The 17,102-nt window shown below is 35.7% G+C and overlaps 1 protein-coding gene across 27 annotated transcripts in view; it reads left to right on the forward strand.

Moving 5' to 3' along the window:
* Positions 1–17,102, forward strand: part of SORBS2 (sorbin and SH3 domain containing 2) — a 185,431-nt gene that overhangs the window by 5,988 nt on the left and 162,341 nt on the right. For 2 of the 27 annotated variants that reach the window (XM_042811805.1, XM_042811812.1), the window contains exon 2: positions 15,765–15,867. The exons of the other annotated variants lie outside the window; for them this stretch is intronic. The gene's annotated coding sequence lies outside the window, so the exon portion shown is untranslated. The remainder of the gene's footprint in view (positions 1–15,764; positions 15,868–17,102) is intronic. 27 annotated transcript variants of the gene reach the window in all.

The following is a 17,102-nucleotide window of genomic DNA, read 5'->3' on the forward strand; positions in this document are numbered from 1 at the left end:
TCTGCAAACAGTGTTTAACTTTGCTGCTGCATGCACTGGTTGTTTGTTTTGTGGCAAATATTTTTTAAAAACTTGCTGATGATTGCTAGTAAGGTGCACTTAGTGCCTGTGGCTATGGAATGGTTGAATGAATGCTTTATATGCTTGCTTATAACAAAAGTGAGAGGAAACAAATGAAGTACTTACTACTTTACCCTGGCAAGTTAGTGAAACTCTGAGCTATGCTTGGCTCATAAATCAAGATAGAAGTCGGCCACCCAGATAGATTTCAGTGTGATTTCTCTGCCTAATGCTACTGGGCAGGCAAATGACTTAAAGCCCAGCCCATTTAGCAATGAAGTTGATAAACCCTAGTGGAGTAGAGAATGAGCTAGATGTATTTGCATAGGCTGGAGGGGAATTTATTTTTCATGAAGACTGTGTTCACTTTGGTAGAGGTACAGATCTATTATTGAATTTCTGGAGAAAGTCTTACATCTTTAATGTTTTCCTTTTCTGATAAAAAGTGACTCTTTCAGGGCAGATTGTGAAGTGTAGGCACAAAAAAAAAAAAAAAAAAACCAAAAAAACAAGCCAAATACCAAGCTAACCTACGAATAAAACTGTGTATACTCCATGAAATGTAAAATGACCTTTCAAAAACCATCTGATAGCTGAAAAGCCTTTGTAGCAGCACTTAACATAGGTATTTTTAGGTATTTCTGAGAATGTGTGGCTTCATTGAAAGAGATAGAGGATTAAAACTACAGTATATAATGCCAAGTTACTGGTCATAAATAGGAAGTTATTTCTAAGCCTTTGGATCTTCTGTAGAAAATACTTAGAGGTAAAGATGGAGACAACAAATTTTGCCATCCAGATAAATCTCTTTTAGAATATAACTCAATGTTATAAATGTTTATATTTACACTGACTTTCTTAATCTCTTGCACTTCAACCGTGTTACTCCTGTTTTTTTAGGAAATGCAGTTTTTGGGGAAGAAATGCCAATCATCTTTTGCAGTATAAAAGAGAATTTTGACACAACTGGCTGCCAGCTTCACTTGACTTGTTACCAAGGAATAAAGCACTGCAAGTAGTATATATGTGTTTAGTGTCTACTGACTGTGCAGTTAATGTCCAGGGGTTAACCAGGAATATATCTAGAGTAACCTCAAAGCTTCTTAGAAGGTAAAACTGATGTAGCAGAAGCAAAGCTGAGAGGAGGATAAGTGTCAGATCTGGTGTTTCTGTCAGGTGGATTGAGAGGTGAAGATGCTTCTGGGGCACAGTGCAGGTTTTTCTGAGTACAGCTCTCCCAGAAATCTGTCTTATCCCTTCAGAGATGACAGCAGCCTGTAAGGCATTTCAAGGCTCTGTCATTCTGGAAGTATGTAGTGAAGACATAGGTGCTTTTTCTGCCTTAGACAATTACTTGCTTTATGCCACACAGTCCTCAGCTGTGACTGAAAGTAAGTGGTGGAATATCATGAACAACTGTGAGTTTGCACAGTAGCATTATTCAAACGAGTGTGTTTTTGCCAATAGAAACTCAAATGTATTTAATGCTATCGTATTTCCCTAGTAACATTCCAGATTGGCTGGTAGACTCTGAAAGCCCTCTTTATTGTATTTCTTGCAAAAACTCTGGCAGATTAAATAAATGGATGTTGTGATTGTAAGCCTTTTAAAATGGAGTTTAAAAACTTTGCTTTCTACAGAATACCCTTCGACAGGCTCCCGTATTGCATTTAAGTGTGCTAATGAGAATCTCTCAGGCTCAAGAGAGTGACAACCCCCAAACATATGAATGCTTCCACAGGTTTTCTGTTTTATCCTCAAACTTGTGTTTTCTTTCTCTTTGTTCATTGAATTAGCTACTGTTCTTGGGGTTATTTTTGTTTTTCCTGAAGTTTTTCATTTTGATGTGAATATACTCCTCCAGACCTCTGCTGAGGGCTTTGCATTCCAGTACTGTTGAAATCTGGATGCTCCACGGTTGATTTGTTTTAAGGCTGAGTCCAATGAAAAATTTACATAAACACTGATTTTAATAGTAGAGTGCTAGTCCCTGTAACTATTTAAATTGTTAATTATAGGCACTATGAGAATGAGTGAGAATTATTTTAGAAGAACTTGTCATGTAAGAACTATACAACGCAGTCATACCTAAAGGTATTGGAGAACAAACTTTCTGGAAGGATTGAGTTTACAAGAAGGATACATTGCAAAAAGGAAGCAACTAAATCTCTACTACAAATGGGATGCAGGTTGATGCTTTCTTGAAGCCCAGCTGCTTCTTTCCCACTATATTCTGATAGATCTCCAGAACGAACAGGACTAGTTTCTGATATAGAACTGAAGCTCCAGGTAGAAGTAGCCAGTTGCTGCCACAAGCTTTTCACCTGTTAACATATTAGATGGTATTTCTCAAGTCTCCTTCAAAATAACATATGATATTCTTAAAGGAAAAGAGTAGAGAACTCAAAGGGTAGAGTGAAAGGGGAAATGACCCCATTCCTGTTAAGCAGTTGTAATATTTACTTGATCATTTCTTGTTTCAACTCAGCAACTTGTTTAATTATCGATCTTGCTTTATTTGGAAGCAAGTTCTTTTTAAGAGCGAAAGTTGCTAGAAACATATATCACTTGACAGTGTCAATCTTAAAAAGGAGTTTCTAGTTGCATGATTGTCATGAGAATGTAAACAAAAGTGCCCTGTAAAGGTGGCGCATAACATTTCAGATTTATTGCTTCCCAACTGTTGACGTGTTTGAACAAGGAAAACTGCTGATAGTTTCCTATAATGTTGAGTTTTTTATAGTACAAGTTAAGTACTTAGTCTTCCTTATTTCTGCTGTGTGTTTCTTGTGACTTGAGACATGCTATCTCTGTACTTCCAGAATCTGGTATGTTTATAGATCTCTTCAAATCATGCTGTTCTCAAAGCTATTGCTCTAACACAAAATAAAATACAGAAACAGTGGTAGCACCATGCATGTACAAAGATTAAATAGCTTTTTGCAGAACTCAACAAATTCCTTTTGTACAAAGCAGGTTTAAGATACTGTTATTGTTTAAGGGAACTTCATGAGGAAGACTGGTGTAGCTTATCAGAGCTCAGTTATACAAGTGTGCTAATAACTTAAATTGCTTAATATCTACCTTGACTAGGAAATACTTGTGGCCAAAACTTCTAGCGTCTGTGAAACTGCTTGGAAAAAAACAATCGTCAACTATGGTAGTGGAAATTAACAGTCTACAGAGATGGACGTGCTAAGACTTTTTATGCTAAAACTTACAACATAGCTTTTATGAATTAAGATGTTGTTTTTATAGAAAAATCTTGTTTTTATGGATAAAGTTTTTGTTTTGATGTTTAAAATGTCTCTGATCTATCTCGTGTAACTGAGTCTGATGCTTTCTTCCCATTCCATTGATTCTGGTGCTACCTGAGGTATACATTCAAATTTTACATAATGGCCTTGCTTTGGCATAATGCTTTATCACTGAGGAAAGATCACACTTCATTCTGCACTGCAACTTTCTCTACTGAATAGAGAAGAAAGTACATCACTCTAACAAAACAGATTTAGTGTGCTAATTCTAATCCCTCTTCCGAGTGCTTGTTTAATTTAGTCTGATTAGTGAATTGTACTGCTGTTAAATTTCAGTTTGGTTACTTTTAGCCCTGCTGGATGGTTAGAATATGCCTAGCTGTTCTCGATGCCCTACAGTTAGGACAGCGTAGCCAAAATATTAAATTGGTGGTGGTTGATGCAATTCAACTTTGTTATATATAAATTTCTTTAAGTAGCTGAATGTAACTTGTAGTTGAGCTTTGTTTGATCTTAAAAAGGCAAGTGAGAAAACAAATTGTTCTTTTGTGACTTTTTCAATACATCAAATGTAAGAAAGATGCCAATATTATTATACATTGAAAATGAGTGTTGAGACATTTACCTTCATAAATGGAGATGTTGGGGAATTTCAAAGATCCTCTATCTTGCTTTCAAAACTGATGTGTGTCATCTGGACCCTTCAGATACAGAGTGCTTGCACTGGATTAGCTTGTTCAAGTACCTTTTCCTATGATGTTGGGAATACTTGAAAATCATTTCCAAGCTGGTTGCAAAACAAATTTTGAGTATTGGTATCTAAATTCAGGAAAGTGACGCTGAGAGTCAGAGCTCAGCTGTTACTTGATCTTCAGTTCACCTTGGGAACAAGGATTTGTTAGTCTGGGGATTAGAGAGGGAGGAAGGGTTAAAAAAGGTTATCATGTTTTTTGCACATACTGAGAAAGAATTGCAGCTTTGGCAAGGCTAAGCACATTAGTACCAGTTCAGACCAAAACGCAAACAAAAATCCAATTTTCTCTTCCTGAAAACTAATTCTACCACCTCTGCTCTGAAAGCATATTTAACACCACCCACAGGTTGAGTTTTTAAACATTTTGTTGCCTTTGGTATGGAAATACACATAAGGATGCTTTTGCAAGATTGCTGTGGGCTAACAGTTTAACTAATGCGTGTAGTTTGTCGTCTTTCTCAATTTGCATTGGATCTTAACTGTATTTCCCACTTTGTAATTCCATACTCTAGTAGGCTATAAGCTGTTCTGGTTGCTTGATGAGATCTCCTAAATGAGCTGGAAAATATTTCACAAAGAGGAATTAGGGCATCAGTACACAGGACTCCAGCATTTGTTTATCTCAGCTAATAACTATCAGTTGAGGGGAAAAAAAAAAAAATAAAATAAAGACACATAGCCAGTGTGGCAAGATTCAAGTCTGAACGGTCTGCTATTAACTGTTGTGTGTATGAAGGTCATTAACTTCAGTTTGGGATTGCATGCTGGTTGCAGGTGCCAAATGTTGATGTGCAGCACGCTTTGAGGGGCTTTGGTTTTTCTTGGATTTGGTGTAGAGGAACCTCTGAGAGATCTATACCTGAATATTTGAAGTTTTAGAGGCAGATTCAAATACAGTATGCTGGTTTATAAACCACAATCATTGCTGAGCTACATACTGCAATATCAGAAGGAGGTTTATCATCTTTATTGTTAATAGGTCCTTATGAATGTCTGTCAATATCGGGAAACATACCTGTGGTTCATCAGCCTAAAACAGACTAGTAGAGACAGAGACATGTTACATGTATACCTTAAATTACATTGTGGTGGTAATTTTATTTATTCAGTCCTGTAAAATCTAAAATAGATTCAAGAATGCTATTCTTGTTTAAGTGATGCAATTCGTAATACCCTTCTAAGATGGATTAGGTAACCTTATTTAACTCTATCCTCTCGAGTTCTTTAATAACCTTAACATATCTGTCATTCCCATCTGCTTTAATTTAAGGCTGATTATGCTAACATGCCTTAAAACTGGAAGCCATCTGACCATTCAATATTGTTTTAAGCAGATACAGCTTATGATGTTTTGAGAATACAAACACAAAGCTTGCTATTGTGAAGCTAGTTGATTCTATTGGCCTTGTCCTTGTTTAGTCTTCATGTGAGCTTGGAAAGCGGTTAGTCTTTTGAGAAGCTTTCCTTTGTTTGGAACCTCCCATCCCCCACATCAATTCTTGCTAGCCTGCCACTGTTCCGGTAGGTGTCGATTTTCTGAACGTGTGTGCCTTGCAAGATGAGAGCCCAGCTGAAGGGTAAGGCAGGAATAGCAAGCTCAGCAGCTGGCTGGTCAGACTTGCAAGAAGCTAAAGGTCTGGTGCTTCACAACGAGTCACAGATTTGGTTTATGCCTTATTGTATGTTCTGTGAATACCTGATGGGCTAGTGAAGGCTGCCATGCAGATTAGATAGTAAAGGGGCTGTGCTGGTGAATATAAGAACAGGCTGCTTTATTACCTTGTCAGTATTTGACAGATTGCAATACTGATGTGCTGGACTGTTTTAATTTCCAGGGATTATTTATTTTCATTATATTTGAATGCTTCACTCAAAATAGAAGAGGTATGAGGACTGTCATAATATTGCTGGATTAGGTTAAACAACAAGTTTCAAAGAAATATTTCTGCTGTGCAAACTACAGGTTTTTGAAGGGCTAAATTAGAGGAACTGTTAACTCCTCACTCATCTCCTGAGACTCTTAAATCTGGTATAGCTGGTTAATCATAGGATTCTCTCATTCCTGTTTTTCCTAGACCCTGGCTTTGTTTATTGCTAGGATGTGACACTTTGTTGTACTTATATTTTACATAAGAAGCTGCTGCTGGTAATAAAGTGTATCTTGTTGCTGATCTACATAAGTATATTTAAGAAATGTGAAAGAGCAACTGATGACTAACAGCTGAGTTGAGGCATGTTGTCCTACAGTATGTTGTAGCAATGTAGATTAAAATTCTGTGCAAACTGACTGCTTCAAATATGTACAGAAACATTGAACATGGGCGCAAAGATTGTCTTAGTATTCTTTCTAAGGGTTACAATATACAAGCAGGTATTAATATGTTGAATTCTTTTCTTCACTTCCAGGGAATTCAGAAGATCTATGGACTTTAAGTTAGCTTAGGCAAGGAATTTGACAGATCTTTCTCCTTGCTAGTGAAAGAGATACTGTACATCTGGTGATAGTATAATGGCCTTTTCAGGAGTGTATGTTTCCAGTTCCAGACTCTTCAGTTCATGAACTGTTCCTGTATGTTTGGAGTTCTCACTAATTACTTTCCTGAGTGATTGTCATGACCAAATTCTTTTTAACCCATTCCTCTGAGTGAAAATACAGCTTCTTTATCAAACAACAATTTTTTGTTCTTATGGGATCTTTACTAAGCTATCTTTCTTGGCTTTGTTGCTTTGGGTGCTTGATTCTGGATCTGTAAAGAAAACAACAAAATGTAGTTTAACTTTCATTCCTGTCAGTGATTCTCAAGGTTCTCTTTACTAGGATAGCTTAATATATTTAGCTTTCATTCATTTCCCATGGAAGATGCTGCAAGGTAACTAGTCCTGCAAACTAGTTGTCTGCTGAAATGCCAGTTTTACATATAAATAGAAGCAGCTGATCAGTCTAAATTTTACTACATTGGGTTTTCTTTAGATGTCTGACATCACAAAGCTTTATGTTTCTCTAGATTTTAAAACTCTGCTTTCCTTTAAATGTAATGCCATGATATTCTCATTATGGTGTTATGTATATGCTGACTATGCATATATGATATAAAAAATTCTACTACAGAAATTCTTTATACTGAGAAACCTCTATTCAGTTCAGTGATGGATAAAATCAACTTTCTCTTCCTGTTAAAAGATGGATAACATTTTGCTTCTGTTACAAGACAGGAAAAAAATCCTTCTTTACTAGTCATAAGGTGTTACTCTCCTAACAGTTGGCTGCTTCTGGGTACACTTGGGTTTTTGAAAGGCTTGTATGCTTCATAGGATAATAAATTCCTTAGATGAGTTCCTAGACTTCATTACTGAAGCTGAATCCCTGGAGGATGGGCATGAAAATTCTGCATTGAGGTGCTAGATCTTACTCATCTAGCTTCTGTAGAAATATGAGTTAAGTGTAATGCATTTCAACCGTTCACTTACTTGGTATGAGTAATCTGGATATAGAAGAAGTGATTGACCTGGAGTATACTAGTTTTTGTTGAAAATTTTCAGTGATCATTGAACTCAACACACTGAAAATAAGACAGATTTGGGAATTTTGATTACATCGCAAAGCTGGTAAATAATACAAATCTATTATATATGCTCAAATCAATACCTAAACTTGTGTTTTAGACTTATCTGCAGTCCTGATCCTAGTGTTTGTCCTTTTGAGTTGTTTGTTAAAGTCAGTTTGTAATATTAAGTACTTAAAAGCAATAAGCTTAGAAAAGTAGCTGAAAAGACATTGACAAGTTTTTGCATAGCCAAATTAAATATACACACTTTGCTGCGGATCTCAGTTGTTGACTTATGATAGCTAAGCTTCAGGGAAGACACTACTAGAAGGTGTTTAAAAATAAATGAGTAAAATAGCTACTTTATCTTATAACTCTTCATATTTACTAGATTTTAGATGTTTGAGTAACTTTCTATCATATACAATAATTCTGTTATATGCCTTGGTTTGAACAATACAGGTTCCATAATCTATCCTGTTACTATTTGGGTGAAACTGTAGGAAGGTTGATGTCAGGAAGGGAGAATTAATCTGTAGATGGATCACTGAAGGATGAATTGTTATCATAAATGCCTCTTAAGGCTATAATATAAACACATGAGCTCAGTTAAGAAGCCGACTTTTTATAAAATTACTTTAGCTTTAATAAGCTCATTCAACTCAAGATCAGAAGTGGTTTTATACAAATTTTATGTAAAAATATTTGGATATTGAGTTCATTTTCTATCAGAATGACTAATTTCAATTCCAGCTGTTATGTCATACTGTGCCAAGCTGTTTTTCTGTATGAAGTTAATGCCTGCAGTTGTGCTATGTAAGCTTGAAAATTAGGCCCTATGTTTCATGGCAACAGACATGGAGAAGTAGAGTTTGTAGCCCTTGCCAGAAAATTTGAAACATATTAAATACTTCACAAAAGTGAGTGAATAATATTTATGCGGACCTTGAATTCTAGTGCTTCAGAGAGTCCTTTCTTAAATTCCTGTTTGCATTTGGTGCTAGCAGTTCCACAATAGTGAAACTCAAAAAGGCATTTAGATATCAAGAAATTCATCCTCAGTAATGGCTTACACAATAACTGCGGGAATACGGTATAAGTAAGTATTAGTATCACTATCCATGTACAGGAAAATAGGTGTATCGTGCAGACTTAAGTGTAAGAGAATGTAGAAGAAAAAATGGGCTTTAGTAGTCCATGCAAATGCTGTCCTACTAGAATTAAAACTATGAGGAAGCTTGCAGTATTGTTCAGAAAATGATCTGTGCCTAGGGATTCTCAAAATATTTCTCAGTTGTTGGATCAATTTTCTCAGTTGCACTGGCAGGGTAAAATTATGTTCAGGATGAGTAGTGAATGAATGGTGTTCTTGGTGAATGGTGTAGCAGTTCTTTCAAGTTTCCCTTGTGAAAGTTGGCGAGTCTGTCCTGAGTCATAAATGGCATGGAGAAAATATTAAATGTACAGACACAAGGTGTAACAGTAACTTAGTGAAAAAGAAAAGGTGCAGCTTATGCTAGAATTCAAGGACTGGGCAGAGGAAGTAGTAGGATGAGTAAGGAAGAGGTGGAATTTGTTTAACACGCACCTCAATTTGCTGCAGCAAAAAAAAAAAACTAAGCAATCTCCATTGAAATAAAGAGTTGTCACCTGAGTTATCCTACTTGGTTAGCTCAGACTCCTAATATAACTGCAATGACTATTTTACTGATAGTCACAATCCCTGTAGCACTGCTGGGAAAAGCTAAAATAGACTGAATCCATACCATGAAAGTACGTTCTGTAACTTGCTCTACACTGACAGTGAATATAACCATGTCTTATAAAATTAATAGTAAATGCTTTACTGCATCTTCTTGTTATCCAGACATTTAACTAATGGCTGCTTGTTTATTCTGTATTTTCCAAGAAGATAATTTTCTTTATGCTGCCTGCAAAAACATATAAATCCTACTCTGACAAGGGCCTTTTGCCAGTTGCTGTGAAGTGCAGGCAGATAAATTAAGTACTAATATCCTGTCCCTTCAGCGGTGTTGTTAGATATGCCAACATCAAAATAATTCAGTGTATCCATCCACATATGGATTTACATTATTTATGTACATGAACATTTTATGTAGTTCCAAATATTAAGTGATGAATTTGGCCAAGAAACTAAACCAGAATATAAAGGGAAGACGATATGTTACGTGTTGCTATGTATATGTGCACTGATTTTTATACCTGAATTTTATGCAAACTTTTTTCCAGAATTTTTTAGTTTTAGTTTAAAAAATAAAGAGGTCTAGATAACAATAAATAGGTGCATGAGTGCAAAACCTTTTTTTTTTTTTTTTTTTTTTTTTTTTTAAATCAAATACTCTAAACTGTTTGTTCTGGAATCCTGTTCTAGAATCAAAGATCAGGTAGGTGACAGATTGATTGGCATGCTGTAAGATAATTTAGAGCTCATTTCTATCTCTGCAATAGATTTTTGGATGTAAAACTACAAAGAGCTTTGTTACTTAAAACTGAATTCTCTCATACTTGCTATAATGCCATCTCATTCAGCGCTCTGCCCTCGGTCTGCCTTCACAGTCCATAAGAGAGAGTTGGAGCCTTGGTAGTAGATCCAAAATTAGACAACACATTGAGCTGTCATCTGGTACTATTAGTGCCATTTATAAGATAAAAGTTGAGTATCTTGACCCATCAGTACTCAGTTACAGTCATGAGGGGAAAAAAAATCCTTTTGTGAAGGTCTAATAGAAATGTTTCAATCTGAAAGAAATAACTTTGCAGTCTGCTACAAATGTGTCTAGTTCTGAAAAGGATTTTTGACCGCAAAATACACACAAAAAGCTGGAACTTAAGTGTCACAATGTTTGTTAATATGTACGTATCAGATTGTAGCAGTGTTTTAAAGTACTCTAATTAGTTCAGTTTTCAGCTGAAAACAGACAAAAAATCTGAGGCTGAAAAGAATTTGCTTCTTTCAGTGGGTTGTGAGTTGTTGGATTCAGATTACCTTAAGCAGCTATGTAATGTTGCAAAGGCATATTACTAACGAATACAGATTCAAGGACAGAAGATGCTGTGTGCTGAAGTAAACTGATATTCTCATGTTTCTATTAAACCTTTTCCCTTGAGAAGACCTGAGACAACATCAGAAATTGTGGGAACTGGCTTGCTTTCAGAGTTTTGGTCTGGCCTATTCATATTTTGTGAAAAGGGATAGATTGAGAGAAACTTTCATATGAAATGTAATGATTTACTCAGAAGGTATAAAAACACGAATAAAGATTTGTTGAATTGAGATGATTGAAAACATGCATGCTTTTGAGCCTGATAGCAATAAGCACCTTCTAGCATTATATATTAGCATTTGGATACATTCAGAGAACAGACCTAGCTTCATACAAGCTAACCTGTTACAAGTAGTTCAAAACCATTTACGCTATGCTGTTGCTAGATTAATTTGCCTTCCCACAATTAGCTTGCATCCTGATCCCGAATGTGTGACCTCCGAGAACTAGTTTATTTTTCTTTCTATTTCTAGGAACATTTCTTTTTCTGCACAGGCTTTTTATTTCCTCATTCTTAAGACAGGCTATGAAATTATCTTAATAGTGAGAAGGAATCGTAGTAATGGAACTACAGTTATTATTATTTCAAATAGATGTAACAACTGAAATTTTAGTCAAAAATTCAGTGTATAGTCATTGCAGTTTCTGCCTGTTGCAGAATTTTTCACCATCAGCTGGTTTGAGTGCTACTGAAAGATGAAGAAAATTAGACTATCCCTTAACTTTGCTGAGTCTCCAAGTTCATTTCAAATAAGTGCTTAGCTTTTGCCTGGGTGACAAACTAAAACTGCTACAATTCAGTTACATTGGTTAGCTATTTGATATGTCAGCTTGTCAAAGGGAAAACTGTGTGTGGGATGGGACAATTCCTAGATTCCACCAGGAGATGAAGAATTCATCTTTCATCTGACACTCGCTAAAGAGAACAGGCATGTTAGATTGAAATATTTGGTTTATCTAATTTGTAATGCTAGCAGAAACTGGTAGAACATGAAATTAAATGCTGTATGAATTTTTTTTTTGTTTGGTTTGCATAAACCACTGTTTCAGTTGTTGTTGTTGTTTTTTTTTTTTTTTTTAATAAATATTATATATTACCTTAGATAATGAGCATAAGGTATTAAACATCCTCCACAAAAGGGGGAGGATGTGTCACCTACATTTACTCAACTTGAAAGTAACTTTCTCATTCGTAACAGTGTTCTCTAGAATGAGGCCAAGAAGACATCTGCATTCTGATATGGCTTTGGTAGAACACAGGTAACACCACATCCTGTCTGCAAACAAAACCAGATAGCTCTTCAATAGAGCTGGCGTCCATGCAGGTGTGTAAATCCTTATGGTAATGCAGACATTAATGGATATGAGCCTTGAAATTGGAGCAGTACTTGTCAGATATTTCTGAGATTTAGCATTAATGTACTGACTTCATGCTCCATGTTTTTACCTTCCTCTTGAGAAATACATTATTTCACAAAGAAAATAAAATAAAAGTTGAAAAACAATTTTTCAGAACAGCTATTCCGAGAGGGATCTTCAATGACACTGGATTCTGATTATACTCTGATTATAAAGTTGTTAGTGGAGCCCACAGGATATATCCAAAGAGTGTCCTGTAGCTGAAATGTTATAATGCAGTAATATAACTTTAAGAGCAGCTTTTGTGAAGAGAGTTCGATAGAAGAGTGTATCAGTTATGTGTGTAGGTCTTACATGATGCTAATTTATATGTGAAGCTAAATTAAACAATTTAACTGCTGGACTGTTCATGGAGCTGGATGAGCAAGTTATTTTTAGCCCATGGAAATAACTGCTATTCAGACTTCAAGTTATAATGTAAAAGATGGTAGTAGCTCTGTAGTTTGGATTTGAAGGTTTGTTTCAGGCTGGACAATATACTAATTTGTATTTCATGCAGAGAATTGCCTGCTAAGATCTGTATCTCTGGATTTGGTTTCATAGTGACCTTTGCAGATGATATCACTCTACACAGTTATAAGAACAAATTAGTGTCTCTATCAATCTTTGTCAGAATTAAAGAAATAACTTTTCTTTCTGGAAAATCTCTGACATTGTACAAATACTAAATTTTTTCCCTAAATTGTAACTGATATTTGCTCTAACCTGTTAGATATTGAACCTAGATATCTAACCTGTGATATTGAACCCAAACATAAAAATGACTAATCTAACACAGCAGACTCCAAAAGAAATGAGACAACTGTAGAAGGTGGTAAGTATGCTCTTCCAGAAGCATTTCAGATTTCAAATTGGTTTAATGTGTTGGCTCAGATGTGTATCAAGGAATAGATATATCATGTATCTCCTAAATATGAGCATCTGCAGGAGGTAAGTGAATATGTGAACGGAGTAATATGGAGACATTTATATTCAGTGATTTGATTGTTTTCTTTAGAATCTGATGTAAATCAAGTTCAAAACAACTAATTTCCTCTTACTTAAGGAAAGAATTGGGGGTTTTACTTGCTGACTTCACTTGTAAGTAGTTGTAGCTGACTAATGTGGTCTACTAGTACAGAACATGAACAACTTGCAAATACTTTAGCATGTGGTCCATTTTGTCTTATAAAAGTCAGTATAAATAATATTTCACTTTCACAGTATGCTTGTTTAAAACAACTTCAATGGATTCAAACAATTAAGAAACTGCATGTACATAAAATCAGAGGTAGCTATACTGTACTTATATGAGTCTGTCTTAATCAGATATCTGTATTTACATCTGATGATTTTGTTTCAGTTGTAGTGAGTCAAAATGCTCTGGAAGACATCTTCAAAAATGCATTTAGAGAAACATTAAGGAGCAGTGTATCTTGTTCTCACTGTACGGACATGGCTACTCAGAATTTTGAGTCTAGAGATAATGGTGCTTATGTTAGGAAAGGCTGGGACTAGAATATTGCAGGAAATCTGTATTTACCATGAGATTTATTGGTGTGGGTCATGTGCCAGAAGCACACCTGGCATGGCTGTTCGGTAGCTTTTTTCTTAGCTTAGTTCCAGCAATAACAATCAGTCACACACTGCAGCACTCATGTATTCACTAGTTTCTGAATAACATCACTGTACTGAGTTGAATGCAGTGCCACAGCACTGTGTCAAGGTACAGTACACCTCAGTTCCTCCCACAATGAAGAGTTATGCCAACTTCAAAAGGATCTATCTATGAGTTGTATAAGCTCTGGAACAAGAAGGAACAGTGTATGTTGATGTGTTACAATACTGTAAATTGTTACAGAATTATAACATCAGAGGGTGTAGGGAAGAAAGCTTGATGACATGTTAGATCTGCTTTTCAGAACTGCTTGTTTTCTTAACAGCTACTCTAAAAATAAATCAGAGTGTAGTATGCATTAATCACACTTTTTTCTTGAAGTGTCTAATACCTGCACAAAGTCCTTAATTTTTACTTCTCCTTACTTCAGAGATGTGTGTCCTCATAATCACATGCATAAAAACATGAATATAGCAAAATCAAATGAAGAATTCTGCAATACTAATTAAGGATGCGCTTTAAAAGAAACTGGGGTCAGTGGAGTCATGAAAGCTATTTTCCCCTGGGTGCTCTCTCCAGAAGTGGTCCTTGATAATAATGGTGACCTTTCACATACAACAGTTACAAAATGTATCTGTTAAAGACAGAGTAACTTATAAAGTCATTTGTAACTTAATTCTATATCAGGACTGTGCTTTACCTTGTATAGTAAAAGCAATTATGGTGGTTACTGCCACTGATGGCCATGAAAACACATCAGAATTTGTGAAAAACAGACTGTGGAAGCCACTCATAGCACCTTTTTCTTTGCAGTTTGTTTTCATATGGTGGTTTTGGTATAAGGTAGATTGCTAGGGAAATTTGGACATCTTGTCATTGTCTCCTGGCAAGTAGAGTTGGAAGGCTGTTCCACTACTCAACTCAGCATGTTATCTAATCTAAAGTCAGAACTTCCTTTTTTTTTTTTTTTTTCTTTTTTTTTGTGGGCAAGTCCCAGGAGACAAAAGGGGAGATCTGTAAGTGTAATATGCTAACATAGGAATGTTATAGAAAGGAGGAAAAAGTTTTTTCTTCTGCAACTTTTTCAACAAACGTAGCACAAAGTAAACTGGGATACATTAATAAAAGTAAGAAAGCATAAGTACTACATGGTTTCAGGGATAACTAGCTAATATATAGCTCTGAATAGATATCCTTCCCTTGAAGATTCATATTTATGATCAACCAACGTCATGTTCTCTGTTAGTTTTAATGCTTTAATTAGTCTGTTCTATTTTTGCTATCTGTTTTCTGTGACCTTGGCTGTCCTTGGATGGCTTATTGTTTGACCCTGTTTTGCAAACAATAGATATGCTCACCCTTTTATAAGTCTTTGACCTCATTTTAGTTTTGTCTGGAAGATTTTTCTGCTGTATTTCTTTGTGTGACACTTGTAAAGGAATCTTAATAGATTTTTTGCTATCTCATCTCTAGCCTCTTCAGCCATAGTCAGTGTATAACGAGATAAGTCAGTTCTTCCGTGTGGCCTGCCTCTTGTGAAAAGGAGCTTTTCCGCCTAGCTGCTAGCAGAAACTGGACAGGTTTCTATGGACAGCCTATTATGATCTGGCAAGTTTGTCTAAACCAAGCTATTATGATCAAATACTTACACGTTTGCTTTTTTCAGTAAGAAATGAATTATTTTGGAAAACTTTCAGTGAATCTAGTTTAATATAACCTGCTTATAAACAGATAATTGAGGAAATCCTTTTGTGACACTGTATTTACTGACTGATATTTGTATTCCTCTGAATTTGCATGTGCCTTTGTGTTGCTTCTCATTCTGAAAAGCTACTTCAACTTAATGCTGAGTTGGACTACTTTTGGATAATTGGAAGTTGCTCCTCTTTGTGAATTGAGTCATGTTAACCTTACAGTAAATGCAAAACAAGTACTGCTGTGTTGTCTATAAGCAAGTACAGCCTCTTTGGTCTCTGAATTCACTCCTACAATTGATATGTGCATGTAGGAAGAGATGAGAGGAATCATGCTAAATGCTTAACTCTGAACTTCTTTCCTACTTATCAGAAATAGTGATCATTGCACTGATCCTACCAATATTCTGGAACAAAGCAAATGGAACAGAGCACCCTTGACCCCAGTAGTGCTGACTGATATCCAGTGTATGCTGGTGAGTTGCATCATGGTGGTTTGTGGTACATTTTGCATTCTCTGGTTACTTTGGAAGCTGCAAACAGAGGAAAAAAACAAAACAAAAAATAATAAAGCCAGAGGAGAGGGGGGGGAAAAAAAAAAATGCAAAAATGCTGTAGGCTGATACAGTTGATAGTCTCCATGTGAATTTCATGGTGAATAAAACTTTGTCATGATGCATTACTCACGGGCAGGGAGACTATTTTTTCTACTGGAAATATTATTAGAAACCGAGTATTACCTGAAAAATGTGTCTCACCAGGAAATGCCATCAGTGCAACACAGTGCTACACGTGCATGCTGCTGCTGAGTTTGGCTTTCACAAGAGTAGGACCTTTTTGTTGGGTAAAACCAGTTCAAGAGACATAAAGGATTTGCTGGGGAAAATTTACTCTGCTCAAATAACTATAAACAAAATGGATTTCATTCTAAATGAATGCTACCTAGCTCTTCAGAGTTCATAGCTGGTAGTCTACAACTTTCTTTTCCCAGTGGCTGTTATTTGTCTAGGCACATGCAAGTTTGTAAGTCACTCATCTAAATCTCTTGCTTTGGATAACGACAGAGTTTCTTGTAGAACTTACAGTTAAAATGGATTTTATTTATAATTGATTTTTTTTTCTTTACTGAGATCTATTTTCAGTTAGAAATCTTTGACATTAACGAGTTTTGTAGTTCGGTTACTGCAGAATTATAATCAGGTATGGAAGTAGTAGGAACTATCAGTGTTTTCAGGGTTTTTTGTGGCATGGTTACTTCAGTGTGAAGTATACAGTTGAAATAAAAATTTGCAGTTTCAGTTAAATTCTTATTTATGCATGCTGAACCTAGGAGCTATTTATGATCAATGGGTCAAAATATGTTCTTGAATATGTTGACCCAACAACCTTGTATGTTGTATTACTGTTTTCTTCCTCCAGATTTGCACAGAATCTTTTTTACACACAGTTTAAATAAGCATTTACCTTAAAGCAAGATGACTGAATTACAAATGCATGACTCTTCATGGGGTGGATCACAGTTACCAGTGTGGGAAGTAAGAATAGGCCTTTTAAATAGAAACTTGTGCTGAAGGGTGTAGATGTCTCCTATGACTATCATTACTAATTGACTAGATTTTTGTTCTGAGCAGTTAGCCTGCTGTGAAGCATGTGGAGAGTTGTTTTTATTTTCAGTATACTTGAAGAATAGTTTTTCTTAGCAAATGAAAAA

This window comes from Centrocercus urophasianus, unplaced genomic scaffold, assembly GCF_019232065.1.
Source record: "Centrocercus urophasianus isolate 14NV4802_14NV808 unplaced genomic scaffold, USGS_Curo_1.0 seq_13, whole genome shotgun sequence".
Lineage (NCBI taxonomy): Eukaryota > Metazoa > Chordata > Aves > Galliformes > Phasianidae > Centrocercus > Centrocercus urophasianus.